At 42.3% G+C, this 16241-nt stretch overlaps 1 protein-coding gene across 3 annotated transcripts in view; it reads right to left on the bottom strand.

The window, feature by feature from the left end:
- LOC116473317 (uncharacterized protein C1orf226) overlaps window positions 1–16241 on the bottom strand; it is a 312082-nt gene that overhangs the window by 198615 nt on the left and 97226 nt on the right. Inside the window, exon 1 of one of the 3 annotated variants that reach the window (XM_058441988.1) lies at window positions 6868–7200. The exons of the other annotated variants lie outside the window; for them this stretch is intronic. The gene's annotated coding sequence lies outside the window, so the exon portion shown is untranslated. Of the gene's footprint in view, window positions 1–6867; window positions 7201–16241 lie in introns of those variants that run through there. 3 annotated transcript variants of the gene reach the window in all.

Here is a 16241-nt window from a genome sequence, read left to right on the forward strand (position 1 = left end):
AAGGAACGTCCAAAGCTGAGATAGGCCAAAAGTTAGGCCTCTTGTGCCAAACAGTTAGCCAAGATGTGAATGCAAAGAAAAAGTTCTTGAAGGAAATTAAAAGTGCTACTCCAGTGAACACATGCATAATAAGAAAAACAGCCTTATGGCTGATATGGAAAAAATTTGGACGGTCTAGATAGAAAAATCAAACCAGCCACAACATTCTCCTAAGCCAAAGCCTAATCCAGAGCAAGGCTCTAACTCTCTTTAATTCTAAAAAGGCTGAGAGAGGGAACAAAGCTGCAGAAGAAAAGTTCAAAGTTAGCAGAGCTTGGTTCATGAGGTTTAAGGAAAGAAGCTGTCTCTGTAACATAAAAATGGAAGGTAAAGTAGCAAGTGCTGATTCAGAAGTTGCAGCAAGTTATCCAGGAGATCTAGCTAAGATCACTGATGAAGGCAGCTACACTAAACAACAGATATTCAGTGTGGATGAAAGAGCCATCTATTGGAAGAAGAGTCCATCTAGGACTTTCATAGCTAGAGAAGAGAAGTCAATAACTGGTTTCAAAGCTTCAAAGGACAGCTAGTGATACAGCTGGTGACTTTAAGTTAAAGCCAGTGCTCATTTACTATTTTGAAAGTCCTAGGGCCCTTAAGAATTATGGTAAATCAAGTCTGCATGTTCTCTATAAATGGAACAACAAAGACGGCATGACAGCCCATCTCTTCTCAGCATGGTTTACTGAATATTTTAAGCCCCCTGTTGAAACCTACTGCTCAGAAATATATTTCTTTCAAAATATTACTTCATTGACAATGCACCTGGTCACCTAAGATCTCCAATGGAGATGTTCAAGGAGATGAATGTTGTTTTCATGCCTGTTAACACACCATCCATTCTGCTGCCCATGGATCAAGTAGTCATTTTAACTTTCAAGTCTTATTATTTAAGAAATACATTGTGTAAGGCTACAGCTGCCATAGATAGTGACTCCCCTGAAGGACCCAAAGTAAATTGAAAACCTTCTGGAAAAGATTAATCATTCTGGATGCCATTAGAACACTCATGATTCATGGAAGGAGGTCAAAACATCAACATCAACAGGAGCTTGGAAGAAGTGAATTCCAGTTCTCCTGGATGACTTTGAGGAGTTCAGATCCAGTGGAGGAAGTAACTGCCCACGTAGTAGAAACAGCAAGAGAACTACAATGAGAAGTGGAGTCTGATGACGTGACTGAATGGCTACAATTTCATAATAAAATTTCAATGAATGAGGAGTTGCTTCTTAGGGATGAGCAAATAAATTGATTTCTTGAGATGGAATATACTCCCTGTAGACACACTATGAACATTGTTGAAATGGCAACAAAGATTTAGATAAACTTAGTTGATAAAGCAGTGCAGCAGAGTTTGAGAGGACTGACCCTAATTTTGAAAGAAGTTCTACTCTACTGCTATCAAACAGTATCACACGCTACAGAGAAACATCTGGTAAAAGGAAGACTCAATCCTTGCAGCAAACTTCACTGTTGCTTTATTTTAAGAAATTGACACAGCCACCTCCACCTTCAGCATCCAGCACCCTGCTCAGTCAGTAGCCATCAACATCAAATGTACCTTGTTTTTATACGCACTTGGATCCAAAATATTTGTGTGACTCACTTTATTGAAACACTCATTTTATTGCAGTGGCCTGGAACCAAACCTGCAGTATCTCCAAGGTATGCCTGTACCAACTTGACAGTATTGTGACCAATTATAAGGTTAAATGACATATGTATGAAAGTACCCTGCACAGTGACTGTCAGGAAGCAGACACTGTAAATGATGACTGTCGTAACAATTATTGTAATAATCTATCTCTTTCTGGGCCTCTGAGTAAAAAGCCATGTGACTTTGTGTTCAAATCTCTCCAGACCCTGCCTTCCTCCTCTAGTACATGAAGAAGGCAGATGGCTCTCTGACCATCTCATTGTACAGCTCTGAGGATTAAAATAACGGAAATGGAAGCATTGTGAAAAATACAAGCCCAACGCAAATGTAAAGTGGGACTTTTTTCAACTCTATCCAGGAATTCTCCAGAGTCCTTCATAAAGCTGGCCTTCTTAGCTCATCCCCAGAAAAGATGTTGCATATACTTAAATTCAACTCAGACCATACTCAGTGGTCTACCATGTTTCCTGTCTGATACAAGGAGAGTACTGAACAAAAATCTTTGAACGTCTGAGATACTGACGGCTTGTGAAGCCATGAATGAAGTAAATTGGGCATTTTGGGCTCCATCCTACAAAGGAAGTGCCCAAATCCATCCCCTGATTCCTGGCCATCAGGAAGCATCCACTCCAGTGAGCAGTTCATGGCAATATTACCCCCTAATTCAAAAGGCCCTTGATAACTGTTATCCAGGGCAGCTGGTACTAGAAAAGCCCTTAAAAATAAGAACCATAACTTCACAATAGGGAAAAAATAAAAGCTGACAGAATTAATCTTTCAAAATGAAGTAAAAATTATGCAAATAAGCTTATCTAAAATGTAAAACCTTATTTAAAATGTGAAATATTTAGATCATATTGAATTTTGCATTAATTCTTAGGCTGATTTATTGTTGTAATTTTTTTCCAACATCACTACATAATAACATGACATCCTTTACTACATCTCTGACTTTCATGACATTACTATACAGAGGATAATTTTTGCAGAAATTATTTAAGAGCTTTCATTTTCTCAAAGGTGTGTCTTAATATTCAAAAATATTCAAATCCTTCTCCTTTGAAGTCAGTTTCTTGTCAGCATACTGATTGTTTTTCTCGCCAATTATGAGTGGGTCTAACCCTGCCCAGTCCTCTTTTGTCTGTTAAGTTGTTTGAGCAGTTCTCCAGCAATCCTTTTATTGACTACCTATAATCCTACATCTTTTGCAAGATTTGCAATTTCACTTTGAGATATATTTGCATGGAAATTGCACTGTACTGCCAGATCTGAAAGCAGAATGCTGGCTGATAGACCTTGAGGATAGCCAAGAATAGATGCTGCTGTTAAGGGGAGGATGACTGAACAGGGACTGTTTTAGTTTTCTACTTGCTGCATAACAATGGCCACAAACTTCAAGGCTTAAAGCAACACACATTTAGTATCTCCCAGTTTCCCTGGGTCAGGAGTCTGAACACAGCTTACATGGGTCCTCTGCTCAGAGTCTTGCAAAACTGCAATCATGGTGTCAACCAGGCTGTGTTCCTTTCTGAAGCTCATGGGTCATCTCCCAAGCTCACGTCGTCGTTGGCAGAACTGAGTTCTCGGCAGCTACAGGACTGAGGCTCCATTCTCTTGCTGGCTGTCAGCGGAGGTCCACGCTCCGCTCCAAGAGGCCCCTGTAGTCCCTTTCCACATGTGCCTCTCACATGCAGAAGGTCCCGCTCCAGGCTGCTAAAATGGAGTTTTAAATACATAACACATTGGCTGGGCGCGGTGGCTCACGCCTATAATCCCAGCACTTTGGGAGGCTGAGGCGGGCGAATCACGAGGTCAGGAGATTGAGACCACCCTGGCTAACACGGTGAAAGCCCGCCTCTACTAAAAATACAAAAAATTAGCCAGCTGTGGTGTCGGGCGCCTGTGATCCCAGCTACTCGGGAGGCTGAGGCAGAAGAATGGCGTGAACCCGGGAGGTGCAGCTTGCAGTGAGCGGAGACCGCGCCACTACACTCCAGCCTGGGCGACAGAGCGAATTCTGTCTCAAAAAATAAATAAAATAAAATAAAATAAAATAAAATAACACATCATGGAGAAGGCTACACAAGGACCTGGCACATTGGAGGTCACCGGGTGCATTTGCCACAGGGATTGTTTCTGTAAGTGACGGGTTCATTAGTGAATATTTGGATGTTATGATCACTGTTGCTTTCCTAGGTAACATATCATTCAGAAATCCAGATAATGAACACCTGCATAATGCTGGTCCTCACCTCTCAGATCCATGCTCTCCATTCCCACTGTCATGGCTCTAGTTTGGGCCCCTACATTCTTGCCAGCAGCCAGCACTAATAAATGGTGTCTGGCCTTTTCTCCTCCCAATCCATCCTCTGCATTGCCTCTAGAGACAGCTTAGAAATCTGCAAACATCACCATATTTATTCTCTGCTAAAAATCTACCAATAGGTCACTACTGCCAGCAGAATGAGGTCAAAGCTTTTTGGCAGGCAAGTCAGTGCTTTCATGATCTTATTGCCTGAGAAATCCACTCTCAAGTCCATCTCTCTCCAACCCTCCCTGTGCTCTCTCACCTCTAGGTCCAGGATTTCCCACCCCACTCATCCACCCTTCTGGATCTGAGTTCAAGGATCACAGCCTCTGTGAAGCCTGCTTGGACTTTCTCAAGAAGCTTCACGTAATCTTTCTTTGCATTCTCACTGAATTTTTTTTTTTTTTGCATAATCACTGCAGCATTTACCCGAAATGCTGGTTTCCAGGTCCGTCTTCCCAACAGACTGGGTGCATCTGCAGGCAAGAACTAGCTTTTTCCTTCCTCTGTCTTTAGCAGTACCAGAGAACAGACTGGCAATGGCTATAGAATTGTTGTATATCTAGCAGAGCACGACAAATAAGAACACAGATTATAAAACCCCACAGCCTGCATTTGAAAGCCAGCTAGCCCGCTTCCTAGCTGTGTAACTCAGGGGAGGTTACTCAACTTCTCTGTGCCTTGGTTTTACCACCTCTAAAAGAAGAATCATTTTCACATATATTTCGTAAGATTTTTATGAGGTGTAAACAAGCTAATATTTGTTAAGGAACTAAAAAAGGGTGTAACATATGATTAAGACTATATAAATATTTGTTACATAAAATAAATACCCAGTAACTACGAGATACACAATGGTAGGAAATTCATGCAAAGAAAGGAGAGATGCCATACAGGTCCGGGAGATGAGCTAATGACAAAACTGTTATCCAAATTTTTCAGCCAAAAAAGAAACAGTATATATAACCACCACACCGCCACCCCCACCGCCCCCACCAAAAAACCCCACAAACAAATAAAGCAAGAATGATAAAATCCTGGTAATTCCAGGACCTGAGTGATAGGTATAAGACGGACTAACCTAGTCTCTTTACTTTGGTGTATGTTTGACAATGCTCAGAATGAAAACAGTTTAAATCTAAATAGGCCAGCATAGGCTGAGCATCCAGGAAGTATAAGAGCACCTAGGCAAGGCTATAACTTTCACACAGAGAAAGAAGCCTTTTCCTTCCACTGTTCATAAACTGACAGGCAACCCTGGTGAGCTGAACGAGGTGCTTCTGGACGAGCCCTTTCCAGCTGGGTGGATGCCATCTTCTGTTATATGCTGGTCTCCAGAGACGGCATGATGCAGTGGGAAAAGCTCTGGCATCAGGAGGGGTGAGTGTAAGTGCCAGCTGTCACTTACTCACTACCTAGCCCTCCTGAGCCTGAGTCTCCTCACCTACAAAATGGAAGACCCTACTTCATAGGGTTGCTAAAAGGATTATTAAATAATATATTAGCAACTAGCACCATGTTTGGTGTATGGCACATACTCAGTAAACATATTTTTAAATAAAATAATACAAAACTAATCATACTCTTAGCAAGCACATCATTCAGCAGTCACACTCTTTCACCTTTATTCAAATGGAATGAAAACTTATGTCCACACAAAAAAACTGCTCACAGATGTTCTTGGCAGCTTTATTCATAATTCCAAACCTTGGAAGCAGCCAAAATGTCCTTCAGTAGGTGAATGAATAAATCAACTGTGGTGTATCCAGAAAATGGCATATTAATCAGCACTAAAAAAAAATGAGCTATCAAGCCATAATAAGACCTAGAGGAATCTTAAATACATACTACTAAGTGAAAGAAGCCAATCTAAAAAGCCAGTCATACCTACTGCATGATTCCAACTATATGACATTCTGGAAAAGGCAAAATTATAGGTAGTAAAAAGATCAGTGTCTGCTAGAGGTTGGGAGGAGGAAGGCATGAATAAGCAGGGGACGGAGGATTTTTATGGCAATAAAACTATTCTGTATGAAACTATAATGGTAGATACATGTCATTAAACATTTGTCCAAACCCACAGAATGTACACCAAGAATGAACCCTCATGTCAACTATGGACTCTGAGTGATAATGATGTGTCAATGTAGGTTCATCAGTTGTAACCAATGTGCCATTCTGGTGTGGAATGTTTAAAGTGGGGGACATTGTGCATGTGCGGGGGCAGGAATATGTGGGATCCCCAAACTTTCCATTCAATTTTGCTAAAACTACTCTAAAAATAATGTTTACTACTTTTTTAAAAAATAGAAAAATCACATCAGTCAAAAATATGTTTAAATAAATTAATATAAACTTCAAAATAAATAAGTAAATAAAAAGAGTAGGCAAACTCAGTATATAACTACAGGTCAGAGAGCTGCCCCACAAACTGAAGTGTGGGAAAACCAGGAGACTGAGCTACACTGACCCCAGACCCATAGCTGGTTCCCTTAGTGCCAGTGGCTGAAATATCAGACTCTGCAGCTGACCTACCTGGCAAAACAGACACCACCACAACTCACCCCAAGGATCTGAAAGGCCCATGCATGGGCCGGCCTCTCTCTTGAGTCACACAGGACAAATCACTCTGTGTAACAAACACTCTGGTTTACTGGCCTTTACTGCCACACCAAAGTCATGTGAAAACTGCTTTCAGGAATCAGGGTTAAGTTCCTAATTAACACAATGGCGTAATCCTTGGGGCTCAGCTAAGCCCTGACTCCAGGGCTATTCCAAATCACATAATCCACCCTCCTCCCCCATATCACCTCCTGGATTAAAATTTTTAAAGTTCTCAGCAAGAAGGGTGGTCAATGCTTACCACTTACAGGCAGAGAAGAAAACAGGCCAGTATATGGGCAGCTCAGCAGCAGAACTACCAATTTTTAGAGTGTGCTGACATTGTCCAGGTAGAATTGAGGAGGTAGATGCTGAAAGGCAGATACTCAAATGAAGCAGATTCTCCTAGGCATTTATCCAATTAATTTGAAAGCTTATGTGCACATAAAAGCCTGCATATGAATCGCTATAGCAGCTTTATTCGTAATCATCAAAATCTGGAAATAAGATGTCCTTGAATAGGTAAGTGAAAAACCTGTGGTACATCCATATTATGGAATGTTGTTCAGCAATAAAAAATGAGCTATTGGCTGGCCGCAGTGGATCACACCTGTGATCCCAGGCCAAGGTGGGCGGATCACCAGGTCAAGAGATCAAGACCATCCTGGCCAATGTGGTGAAACCCTGTCTCTACAAAAAATACAAAAAGTAGCTGGGCGTGGTAGCAAGCACCTGTAGTCCCAGCTACTTGGGAGGCTGAGGCAGGAGAATCGCTTGAACCCAGGAGGTGGAGGTTGCAGTGAGCCGAGATCACGCCACTGCACTCCAGCCTGGCAACAGAGCGACATTCCATCTCAAAAAAAAAAAAAAAAAAAAAAGAGCTATTATTATGCCACAAAAAGATATGAATGAATCTTAAGTACATATTGCTAAGTGAAAGAAACCAGTCTGAAAAGGCTACATTTTCTATGATTCTAATTACATGGTATTACTAGAAAAAGCAAAAATTATAGGGATAGTAAATAGACCAGTGGTTGCCAGGGGTTTGGGGATAGGGTTTGGGAATTAAATAGATGAAGCACAGTGGACTATTTGGGGCAGTAAGATTATTCTGCATGATACTGTATTGTAAGTATAGGACATTAAGCATTTGTCAAAAACCCACAGAACTTTATAGCACAAGAGTAAACCTAAATGCATGCAAATTTTTTTAAAAAAATCATTGAGTGGGAGGCCAAGGATCCGGGGATGGAATGTAAAATGTGACCCCCAAAAATCTAAATGTATTACAAATGTATGAAATAACCTCACTGAAGGAAGTGACACAGTAAGGTGCTAACAGAAGTTACCTTAGAAATCAGTGGAGTCTGTACAAACTAATGGCAAAAAGAACTATACATAAGCACTGTACTATAGCTGAAAAATTGTTTCCAATGGGGGTATGGGTTAGCGATTCTGATACTACTGTACGGGTACACTGGAAGTGAACAATTAAGCAAATGGGTGGTGGTAGCTAGGTTTCTAACTGCTTGGGGGGATATTACAGATAAGCAAGGGAGGAAGCTAGAATGATTTATGTAATATGGATCAGAATTGGAGACATCACTACAAACTCATGTTTGGCTTAATATAGATGGCTACATATAGAAATATTCATGGGTATTTGTATATTAAAGAGGTAGCATACACACATATTTCATTGCTCTATCAGCTGAGAGGGCCTAGATGCAAACACATTCCAGCAGCAACTAACCGACCGCCCCCACCCCCACACCTCCGATCCTGCTATCTAACGCCATGCCTTCAACAAAAGGAGTCAGGGCTCTTTGCAGAAATGCTGGATTCAGGAAATACACCAGATGAGCCTGGAGTAATGTGTAGTCCCAGAAAGTTAAAACGTTCTCAAAACAACAAACAATGATGGAGCAAGGGGATACAAGAGCCAAATCAAAGAGTTTTTAGCAGCCACATTAAAACAATTTGAGCAATGAAATAAAGAAGTACTTATAATACAAGGTATAAAACAAATATCCATGATTCTTTACTGATAAAAATAAATAAATGATTGAATAAAGCAATAAATGGGAGAGGACAGACAAATCTATGCAAAAGAATTCCAAATACTTGACATAACTGTTTTAACTGTTTTAACTGCCTTTAAGGAGGTAGAGCAAAACTTTCTACTCTGTAAGTGCAGACTATGCATAAGGACTTTTTTTTTTTTTTCCAAAAAGTACTGCACGGAAAGAAAAACAGTAACTTTACAAATACTATCTCAAGCCAGGTGATCAAGGTTAACATCAGCAGTGATAAGTCATAATGATAGTATGTACCCTTCAAATTATATGATGAGAATGCCATCTTACCTCTCTGTCTTCCTCCCAAAAACATACTAACCATGAGGAAAACATCAAATTCCAGTTAAAGGAGATTCTACAAAATGGGCCTGACCAGTAATCCTCAAAATTGTCAAGATCACCAAAATTGTCAAGATCACCAAAAATCTGAAAAACAGTCAAAGCCCAGGGGAGCCTAAGGAGGATAAGAACTAAATGTGGTCCCAGACAAGATCCTGGAACAGAAAATGAACACTAAGGGAAAACTAAGGAAATATGAACAAGTATGGATTTTAGTTAATAAGAATATATCAGTATCAGTTCATTAATTCTAACAACTGTACCATACTAACATTAGATGCTGATAATAGGGGAAGTTGGCTGTTGGGTATGCAAGAACTCTCTGTACTATCTTTGCAATAATTCTGTAAACCTAAAACTGTTTTATAATAGAAAGTTTTTTTATTTTTTATTTTATTATTATTATACTTTAAGTTTTAGGGTACATGTGCACAACGTGCAGGTTTGTTACATATGTATATATGTGCCATGTTGGTGTGCTGCACCCATCAACTCGTCATTTAGCATTAGGTATATCTCCTAATGCTGTCCCTCCCCCTTCCCCCACCCCACAACAGTCCCAGGTATGTGATGTTCCCCTTCCTGTGTCCTTGTGTTCTCATTGTTCAATTCCCACCTATGAGTGAGAACATGCGGTGTTTGGTTTTTTGTCCTTGCGATAGTATGCTGAGAATGATGGTTTCCAGTTTCATCCATGTCCCTACAAAGAACATGAACTCATCATTTTTTATGGCTGCATAGTATTCCATGGTGTATATGTGCCACATTTTCTTAATCCAGTCTATCATTGTTGGACATTTGGGTTGGTTCCAAGTCTTTGCTATTGAGAATAGTGCCACTAGAAACATACGTGTGCATGTGTCTTTATAGCAGCATGATTTATAATCCTTTAGGCATATACCCAGTAACGGGATGGCTTGGTCAAATGGTATTTCTAGTTCTAGATCCCTGAGGAATCGCCACACTGACTTCCACCATGGTTGAAGTAGTTTACAGTCCCACCAACAGTGTAAAAGTGTTCCTATTTCTCCATATCCTCTCCAGCACTTGTTGTTTCCTGACTTTTTAATGATGGCCATTCTAACTGGTGTGAGATGGTATCTCACTGTGGTTTTGATTTGCATTTCTCTGATGGCCAGTGATGATGAGCATTTTTTCATGTGTTTTTTGGCTGCATAAATGTCTTCTTTTGAGAAGTGTCTGTTCATATCCTTCGCCCACTTTTTGATGGGGTTGTTTGTTTCTTTCTTGTAAATTTGTTGGAGTTCATTGTAGATTCTGGATGTTAGCCCTTTGTCAGATGAGTAGGTTGTGAAAATTTTCTCCCATTCCGTAGGTTGCCTGTTCACTCTGATGGTAGTTTCTTTTGCTGTGCAGAAGCTCTTTAGTTTAATTAGATCCCATTTGTCAATTTTGGCTTTTGTTGCCATTGCTTTTGGTGTTTTAGACCTGACGTCTTTGCCCATGCCTATGTCCTGAATGGTATTGCCTAGGTTTTCTTCTAGGGTTTTTATGGTTTTAGGTCTAACATTTAAGTCTTTAATCCATCTTGACTTAATTTTTGTATAAGGTTAAGGAAGGGATCCAGTTTCAGCTTTCTACATATGGCTAGCCAGTTTTCCCAGCACCATTTATTAAATAGGGAATCCTATTTAATAAATGGAGGGGGGTAGGGGACAGGTGTGGTGGCTCACACCTATATTTCCAGCACTTTGGGAGGCTGAGGCAGGCAGATCACCTGAGCTCAGGACCAGCCTGGGCAACCTGGTGAAACCCCATCAAAAATATTAGATGGGTGCAAAAGTAATTGCACTTTTTGCCATTACGTTCAAAGGCAAAAACGCAATAACTTTTGCATCAACCTATACAAAACATTCGCTGGGCATGGTACCACCCACCTGTGGTCCTAGCTACTCAGGGGGCTGCAGTGGGAGGATCACTTGAGCCTGGGAAGCAGAGGTTGCAATGAGCCAAGATTGCACCACTACACTCCAGCCTGGGTGACAGACTGAGACCCCATCACACACACACACACACACACACACGCACAAAAAAAAACCTCCTATTGAGCAAGGGTGAACTTGTGTTTGGTTAAGAATAACACTCAACTAGCAGGCAGAGAAGTTTGCTGCCTGAATAGCAGAATAGCAGAATCTCAAGGCTCAGTCTCAACATCAGCATAGTTATTTAAATGATTCATATTTAAATGATTCATGACCATCCATTGGTAAATCTATGCAAAACCTTGAGATGAAAATAAACAAACAAACAAACAACAAAAAAAACTTTCCTCACCTGACAGAAGGGAAAGCAGATACATATACCAAAGAGTTGGCTGGGTCACAGAAAATAGTGATATATGACAATAATCTCCAATGACCACCTGCTGACATTCCACTTAAACCACCCGCCTCATCAAGATATTCCTGTAGGCCACTAGTTTGCAATGTTAAGTAATTTGGCAACACAGAGTCAGGGCCATCCAGAGGGTTTCAACAGCAAAGCCATCATGTTGACTTGGGGCACAACCACTCACAGGCCCACAGCCCCCACTCCAGACCGGGATAGCCATTCTCTTGTGTTGGGGGATGATATGCATATAGAAGAGTCTCTGTGACTGCCTTTTCTCAAAATTGAGACAAAGCCAAGATGCTCATAATGTATGTTTCTACTGGCTACAACTACCCTACCACCCACAAAATGTGAAAATTTAAGATGTGTTCTTCTCCAGGATAGGCTCAACAAGTTTCCTCTTTAGTTGCCATTTACTGGTGGGTGCTTGGGTCTCCTCTTGTCCCTCTCCCCACAACCCATCATGGGTTCATCTGAACTTGGACTTCTGGTTTGCTTTACAGAGAGGTCTTGCTGGTGATGGGTAAAAGACAGTGGGTATGCTGAGTAAGGCCTGGGGAAGTTTCTTCCACTGAGCAACTCAGCATCTTCTCATCTAATACCATCAAGCATCTCACTGAAGCCCCCATCTTGGGGCTGCTAAGTGGCTTTCTTGGGAATGACATCTTTCCATTTAACGGGTTAAGGTGGCTTAAGGAGGAAATATATGGCCTAAAAAGGGTGTTATGGGAGAATGTCCTCAGCTTTCCTTTATTGCACAGGAGATTCCATGAAAGGGGAAAGGCTGGCACAGCTGGTTGTTCTATGGCCACCAGGAGAAGCATGACAAGAGAGAAGAGATGCCACTAGATGAAAAGAACTCTCCAGAGAAGAGTGGAGGCCCAAACTGGGGAGTTAGGTGAGAGGAGATGAGTTCAGAAAGAGAGGCTGGAGAGCCTGATGAAAGATCTTAATAAAGGGTGAGGGCCTAAGAGCTCACTTACAGGATCCTTAGTCCCTGAAGGCTCCAAGTTCAGAGGTGGGGATGGCTGAGACAAAGATTAGACAATGCAACTTTAGCAGGAGTGAAGACCAGTACAGAAGCAAAGCACAGGAAGAAGCCAGCCACTGAGGCAGGAAGAGATGGCTGAGAACTGGACCAAAGTGGAAGCAGTTGAGGCAGGGAGACATACGATCTAGGAGATGCAGGCAGAATACGAGACCATGATAAGCAGCCCCACGACACCAGGGTTACATGACCCTTTCCAATAACAGCAAGGGGAGAGAAAAGTCATGTGCCATTCCTTATAAAGCAGAAAGAACAAAGGACCTGAATTCTAGCCAGAACTTCTGCCCTGTGGGATTCAGAACAAGCCACAACCTTTTCATGCCTCAGGTTCCTTCCCAGAAAAGGAGCATGAGGATCTTGATCTCTGCACCCTCCTGCTCCATCCCTTTGGGTAAAAGCCTTGAGTCACACTTGGAGTATTTGCAGCAACAATGCTGAGTGTGCTGGGATCCAGGTACAGTGAACAACAGCCCCTGTGTCTTCCCCAGCATGTTGGCATCCCAGAGGCCCTGGACCCCACTCCAAATCCAAAAGCATGATCCCCAAGCCTCCCTGCAGGATGAGCTCCACCCGTTTAGCTGCCTGTCTCTTCTGTTCCTTGGTTTCTTTTCTTTTTCTTTTTTTTTTTTTTTTTGAGACAGAGTTTCATTCTTTGTTGCCCAGGTTAGAGTGCAATGGCGCAATCTCGGCTCACTGCAACCTCCGCCTCGCTGGTTCAAGCGATTCTCCTGCCTCAGCCTCTGGAGTGTGGGCCTACGGGTGTGCACCACCATATCTGGCTAATTTTTGTATTTTTAGTCAAGACAGGGTTTCTCCATGTTAGTCAGGCTGTCTCGAACTTCTGACCTCAAGTGATTTACACGCCTCAGCCTCCCAAAGTGATGGGATTACAGGCATGAGCCACTGCGCCTGGCCTGTTCCTTGGTTTCTTACCCCTTCTCCTTTCTTTTCTTTTCCTAACGGCCCATTCTAATTTCCTTCTCTTCTTCCTTCTCCTTGTTTTTAAACTAACCTATTCCTGCTCCCCTATATCTCTTGACTTCAGTACAACTTTTCTTGATAAACATGTATTGAGCAAGTATCTAATGAAAGAAGCCATGTGGCTTACTAGTTGAGAGCCTGGATTCAGAAGCCAGAAGGCCCAGGTGGACCCCCAGCTCTGCTGCTTGCTACCTGGGTAGCCTTAGGCAAGTTACTCAGCCTAGATCTCAGTTACCTTATCTGTAAAATGGGGCTAATAACAGTGCCTCCCTCCCAGGGCTTTTGTGAGGATCAACCAAGATGAATACATGTGTAGTGCTTAGAATAGAACTGGCATGTAGTGAGCACTCAAGAATATCAATTATTACTACCCCAGACACTGAGCTGTATGCCTTCAGGGGACACATGGGACCAACATAGGGTCACTGCTCTCAGGTAGTGACTCTGTTGAATAAGAATAAACAAAATCATAAAAACAATTATAACATAAAGTGAGCTAAAATGCCTGAAGAGAAATACAAAGAGGGTGTCTGAATTCAAACGGGTGCACTACGGGTGAGAGGAATCAGGAAAGATTTCGTAGCAAAAGTTTTCATTTGAAATGGGCTTTGAAGAACAGAGACCATACAGGCAGGAAAGGGAGGGAGGAAATTCCAGAGAAAGTGAAAAACATAAAGGCAGAATGGCCAAGTGAATGGGAAGATTGTAAGGAATCAGTGTGGCCAGAGAACTGGGTTTCTGTATGGCAATCATAGGAAATGAGTTGGACAGGCACAGTGAAGCCAGACTGGGAGGCCCCTGACCGCCCGCTGAGATTCCATATTTCATTCACAGGCAATGAGGAGCCACTGAAAGTTTTTGAATAGAGACATGATGGACCTCATGCTTTAGGAGCTGGTTCAAAGTGGCATGCTGGGTGGACAAGAGGAGCCCTTCAGCTCTATCAATGCAGTCTCCTCTGTGAGGACAGATGGACACATGCCACATGCATACAGTAGTCCTGCATGCACACTAAGGAGAAACGCCTCTCCAGAGTCAAGGGTACTGGATTCTTAAAGCAGCTGTCTGAGTGCCCAGCTAAGCAATTAAATGCAGGGGTGTATGGGAATGCATTTCTTAAGTGAAAATCATAAATCAATATGCTCTCTTTCAATAAACAATTCAGCTACTGACTCCTCATCAGCCCCCCAGCAGGGTGCAGTTGTTGAATTTAAAGGCAGCCAAACTCTTACTTAAATTAAGTGTCATCCCTACTAAATGAAGACCAGATGTGCAAGCCAACAAAGAAATCTAATCAAGTTGGAAGAAAGGATTTCTGTAAAAGAGAAAACCAGGGGAAGGTGTGGGATTGGTCAGAAAACAGCAGGTGCTGAAGAGAAAAGTCAAGCCAGGGCTCCAGATCAAATAGGGTCATTTGGCAAGGAAGGGCAGAGAGCTGCTGCAAAGCCCATGCACGGAGGGCGCTCATCTGGAAGTGGAACTGTTAGGCAGTTAGAATCCCATCAATCTTTCAGAAATCCCCGCCAAGGGAACAAGACTTTTTATTTTAACCTCAAAGTCCAATGCTTAGAAGATTGCCCAACATGGCTCCCTAAGGGGGACAGAATCCTTGGATGTGCTCCTCATGCCAGGCAGAGCCAACCCAACCCAAAGCTGGCCTGGTTTGGGTATTCAGGCCAGAACCAAGCCAGACTTCACTTCAATCCCTCACCGCCTCAGCCTCTTAGGCCTCTTATTCAATAAGGGGCAGTGACTTACTATACTACCAAAATAACTTTTTGAGGCTTGAAGCCTCTCTTCTATGTACCATCTTTACCAGCACCTCATCTTAGTTTTTCAAAGGAGAAAGAAAGGGAGAGAAGGAAAGAGGAAGGGAAGGAGGAAGAAAGAAAGAGAGCAATGGAAGGAGAGGAAGAAAAAGGGAGAAGGAAAGAGAAACACATACCCCTGCCCACGAGCCTCAGCACAATGACAGCTTGTGCATCAATTGCACATGGATTTCTAGGCCTTTGCCCTTCCAAGTGAGCAGGCAACCTTTGCAAGGGACCCTACTGCCACATTCTCCCTCTGAGCAGCCTGACCCTGTTTATCAACTGTTTCCACAGCTGTAGCAGCTGATGTCACAAAGCCTGGCTGAGGACCAAAGAGAAACCGGTTCATTTGGAAGTTCGTATCTGAGCAGACTGGCTCAACCAGAAGTCCAGAAAAGTGTGGATGGGATGGGACCAGCTTCAACAGGACAGCACTAACACAGACTACTGCAGTCTCTGCGCAGAGAGGTCTAAAGGAGAGGTCACTGCAGGTAGCACTCCATGTCCAATGAGCAGAGAATCCCAAAGGAGGTGATTTAGTGATGATCTCCATCAGCCCTAGAGAGGCAGCGTCGTGGTCAGAAGACCCAGTTTTGGAGCCCGAATCCTGGCCATTCATTGCCTATGTGACCAGGTTACTGAATCTCCTCTTCATAAAGTAATTATGAGGATTCTGTGAGTTGCTACAGGCAAAACGCTTAGAACAGTGCCTGTTATATAACAACTAACATCAGTGTAGACTTGCTATTTTCACTGGTTTGTTTTTTTTTGACTAGCCACTTAAATTCTGATGTGTCTCATGTTTGGTTATTAGTGTCACCTAAAAGAAATAAAACCAGTTCCTCGCTGTTTTTTTCCATGAAATGGCTTTTAGATTCATACCTCTGAAAAACTGCAGCAAGTCAAATTTTAAAATATTAACAAGTAACATACACCCAGAGCAATTCAAACTGTCTCCCTTCCCAGCTCTCCTGGGTCAGGATAAACAAAGACCCACTTGGGTCCACAAGTCACAAAATGAAGCAGC

The sequence above is a fragment of the Hylobates moloch genome, unplaced genomic scaffold, assembly GCF_009828535.3.
Source record: "Hylobates moloch isolate HMO894 unplaced genomic scaffold, HMol_V3 SCAFFOLD_8, whole genome shotgun sequence".
Classification (NCBI taxonomy): Eukaryota; Metazoa; Chordata; class Mammalia; order Primates; family Hylobatidae; genus Hylobates; species Hylobates moloch.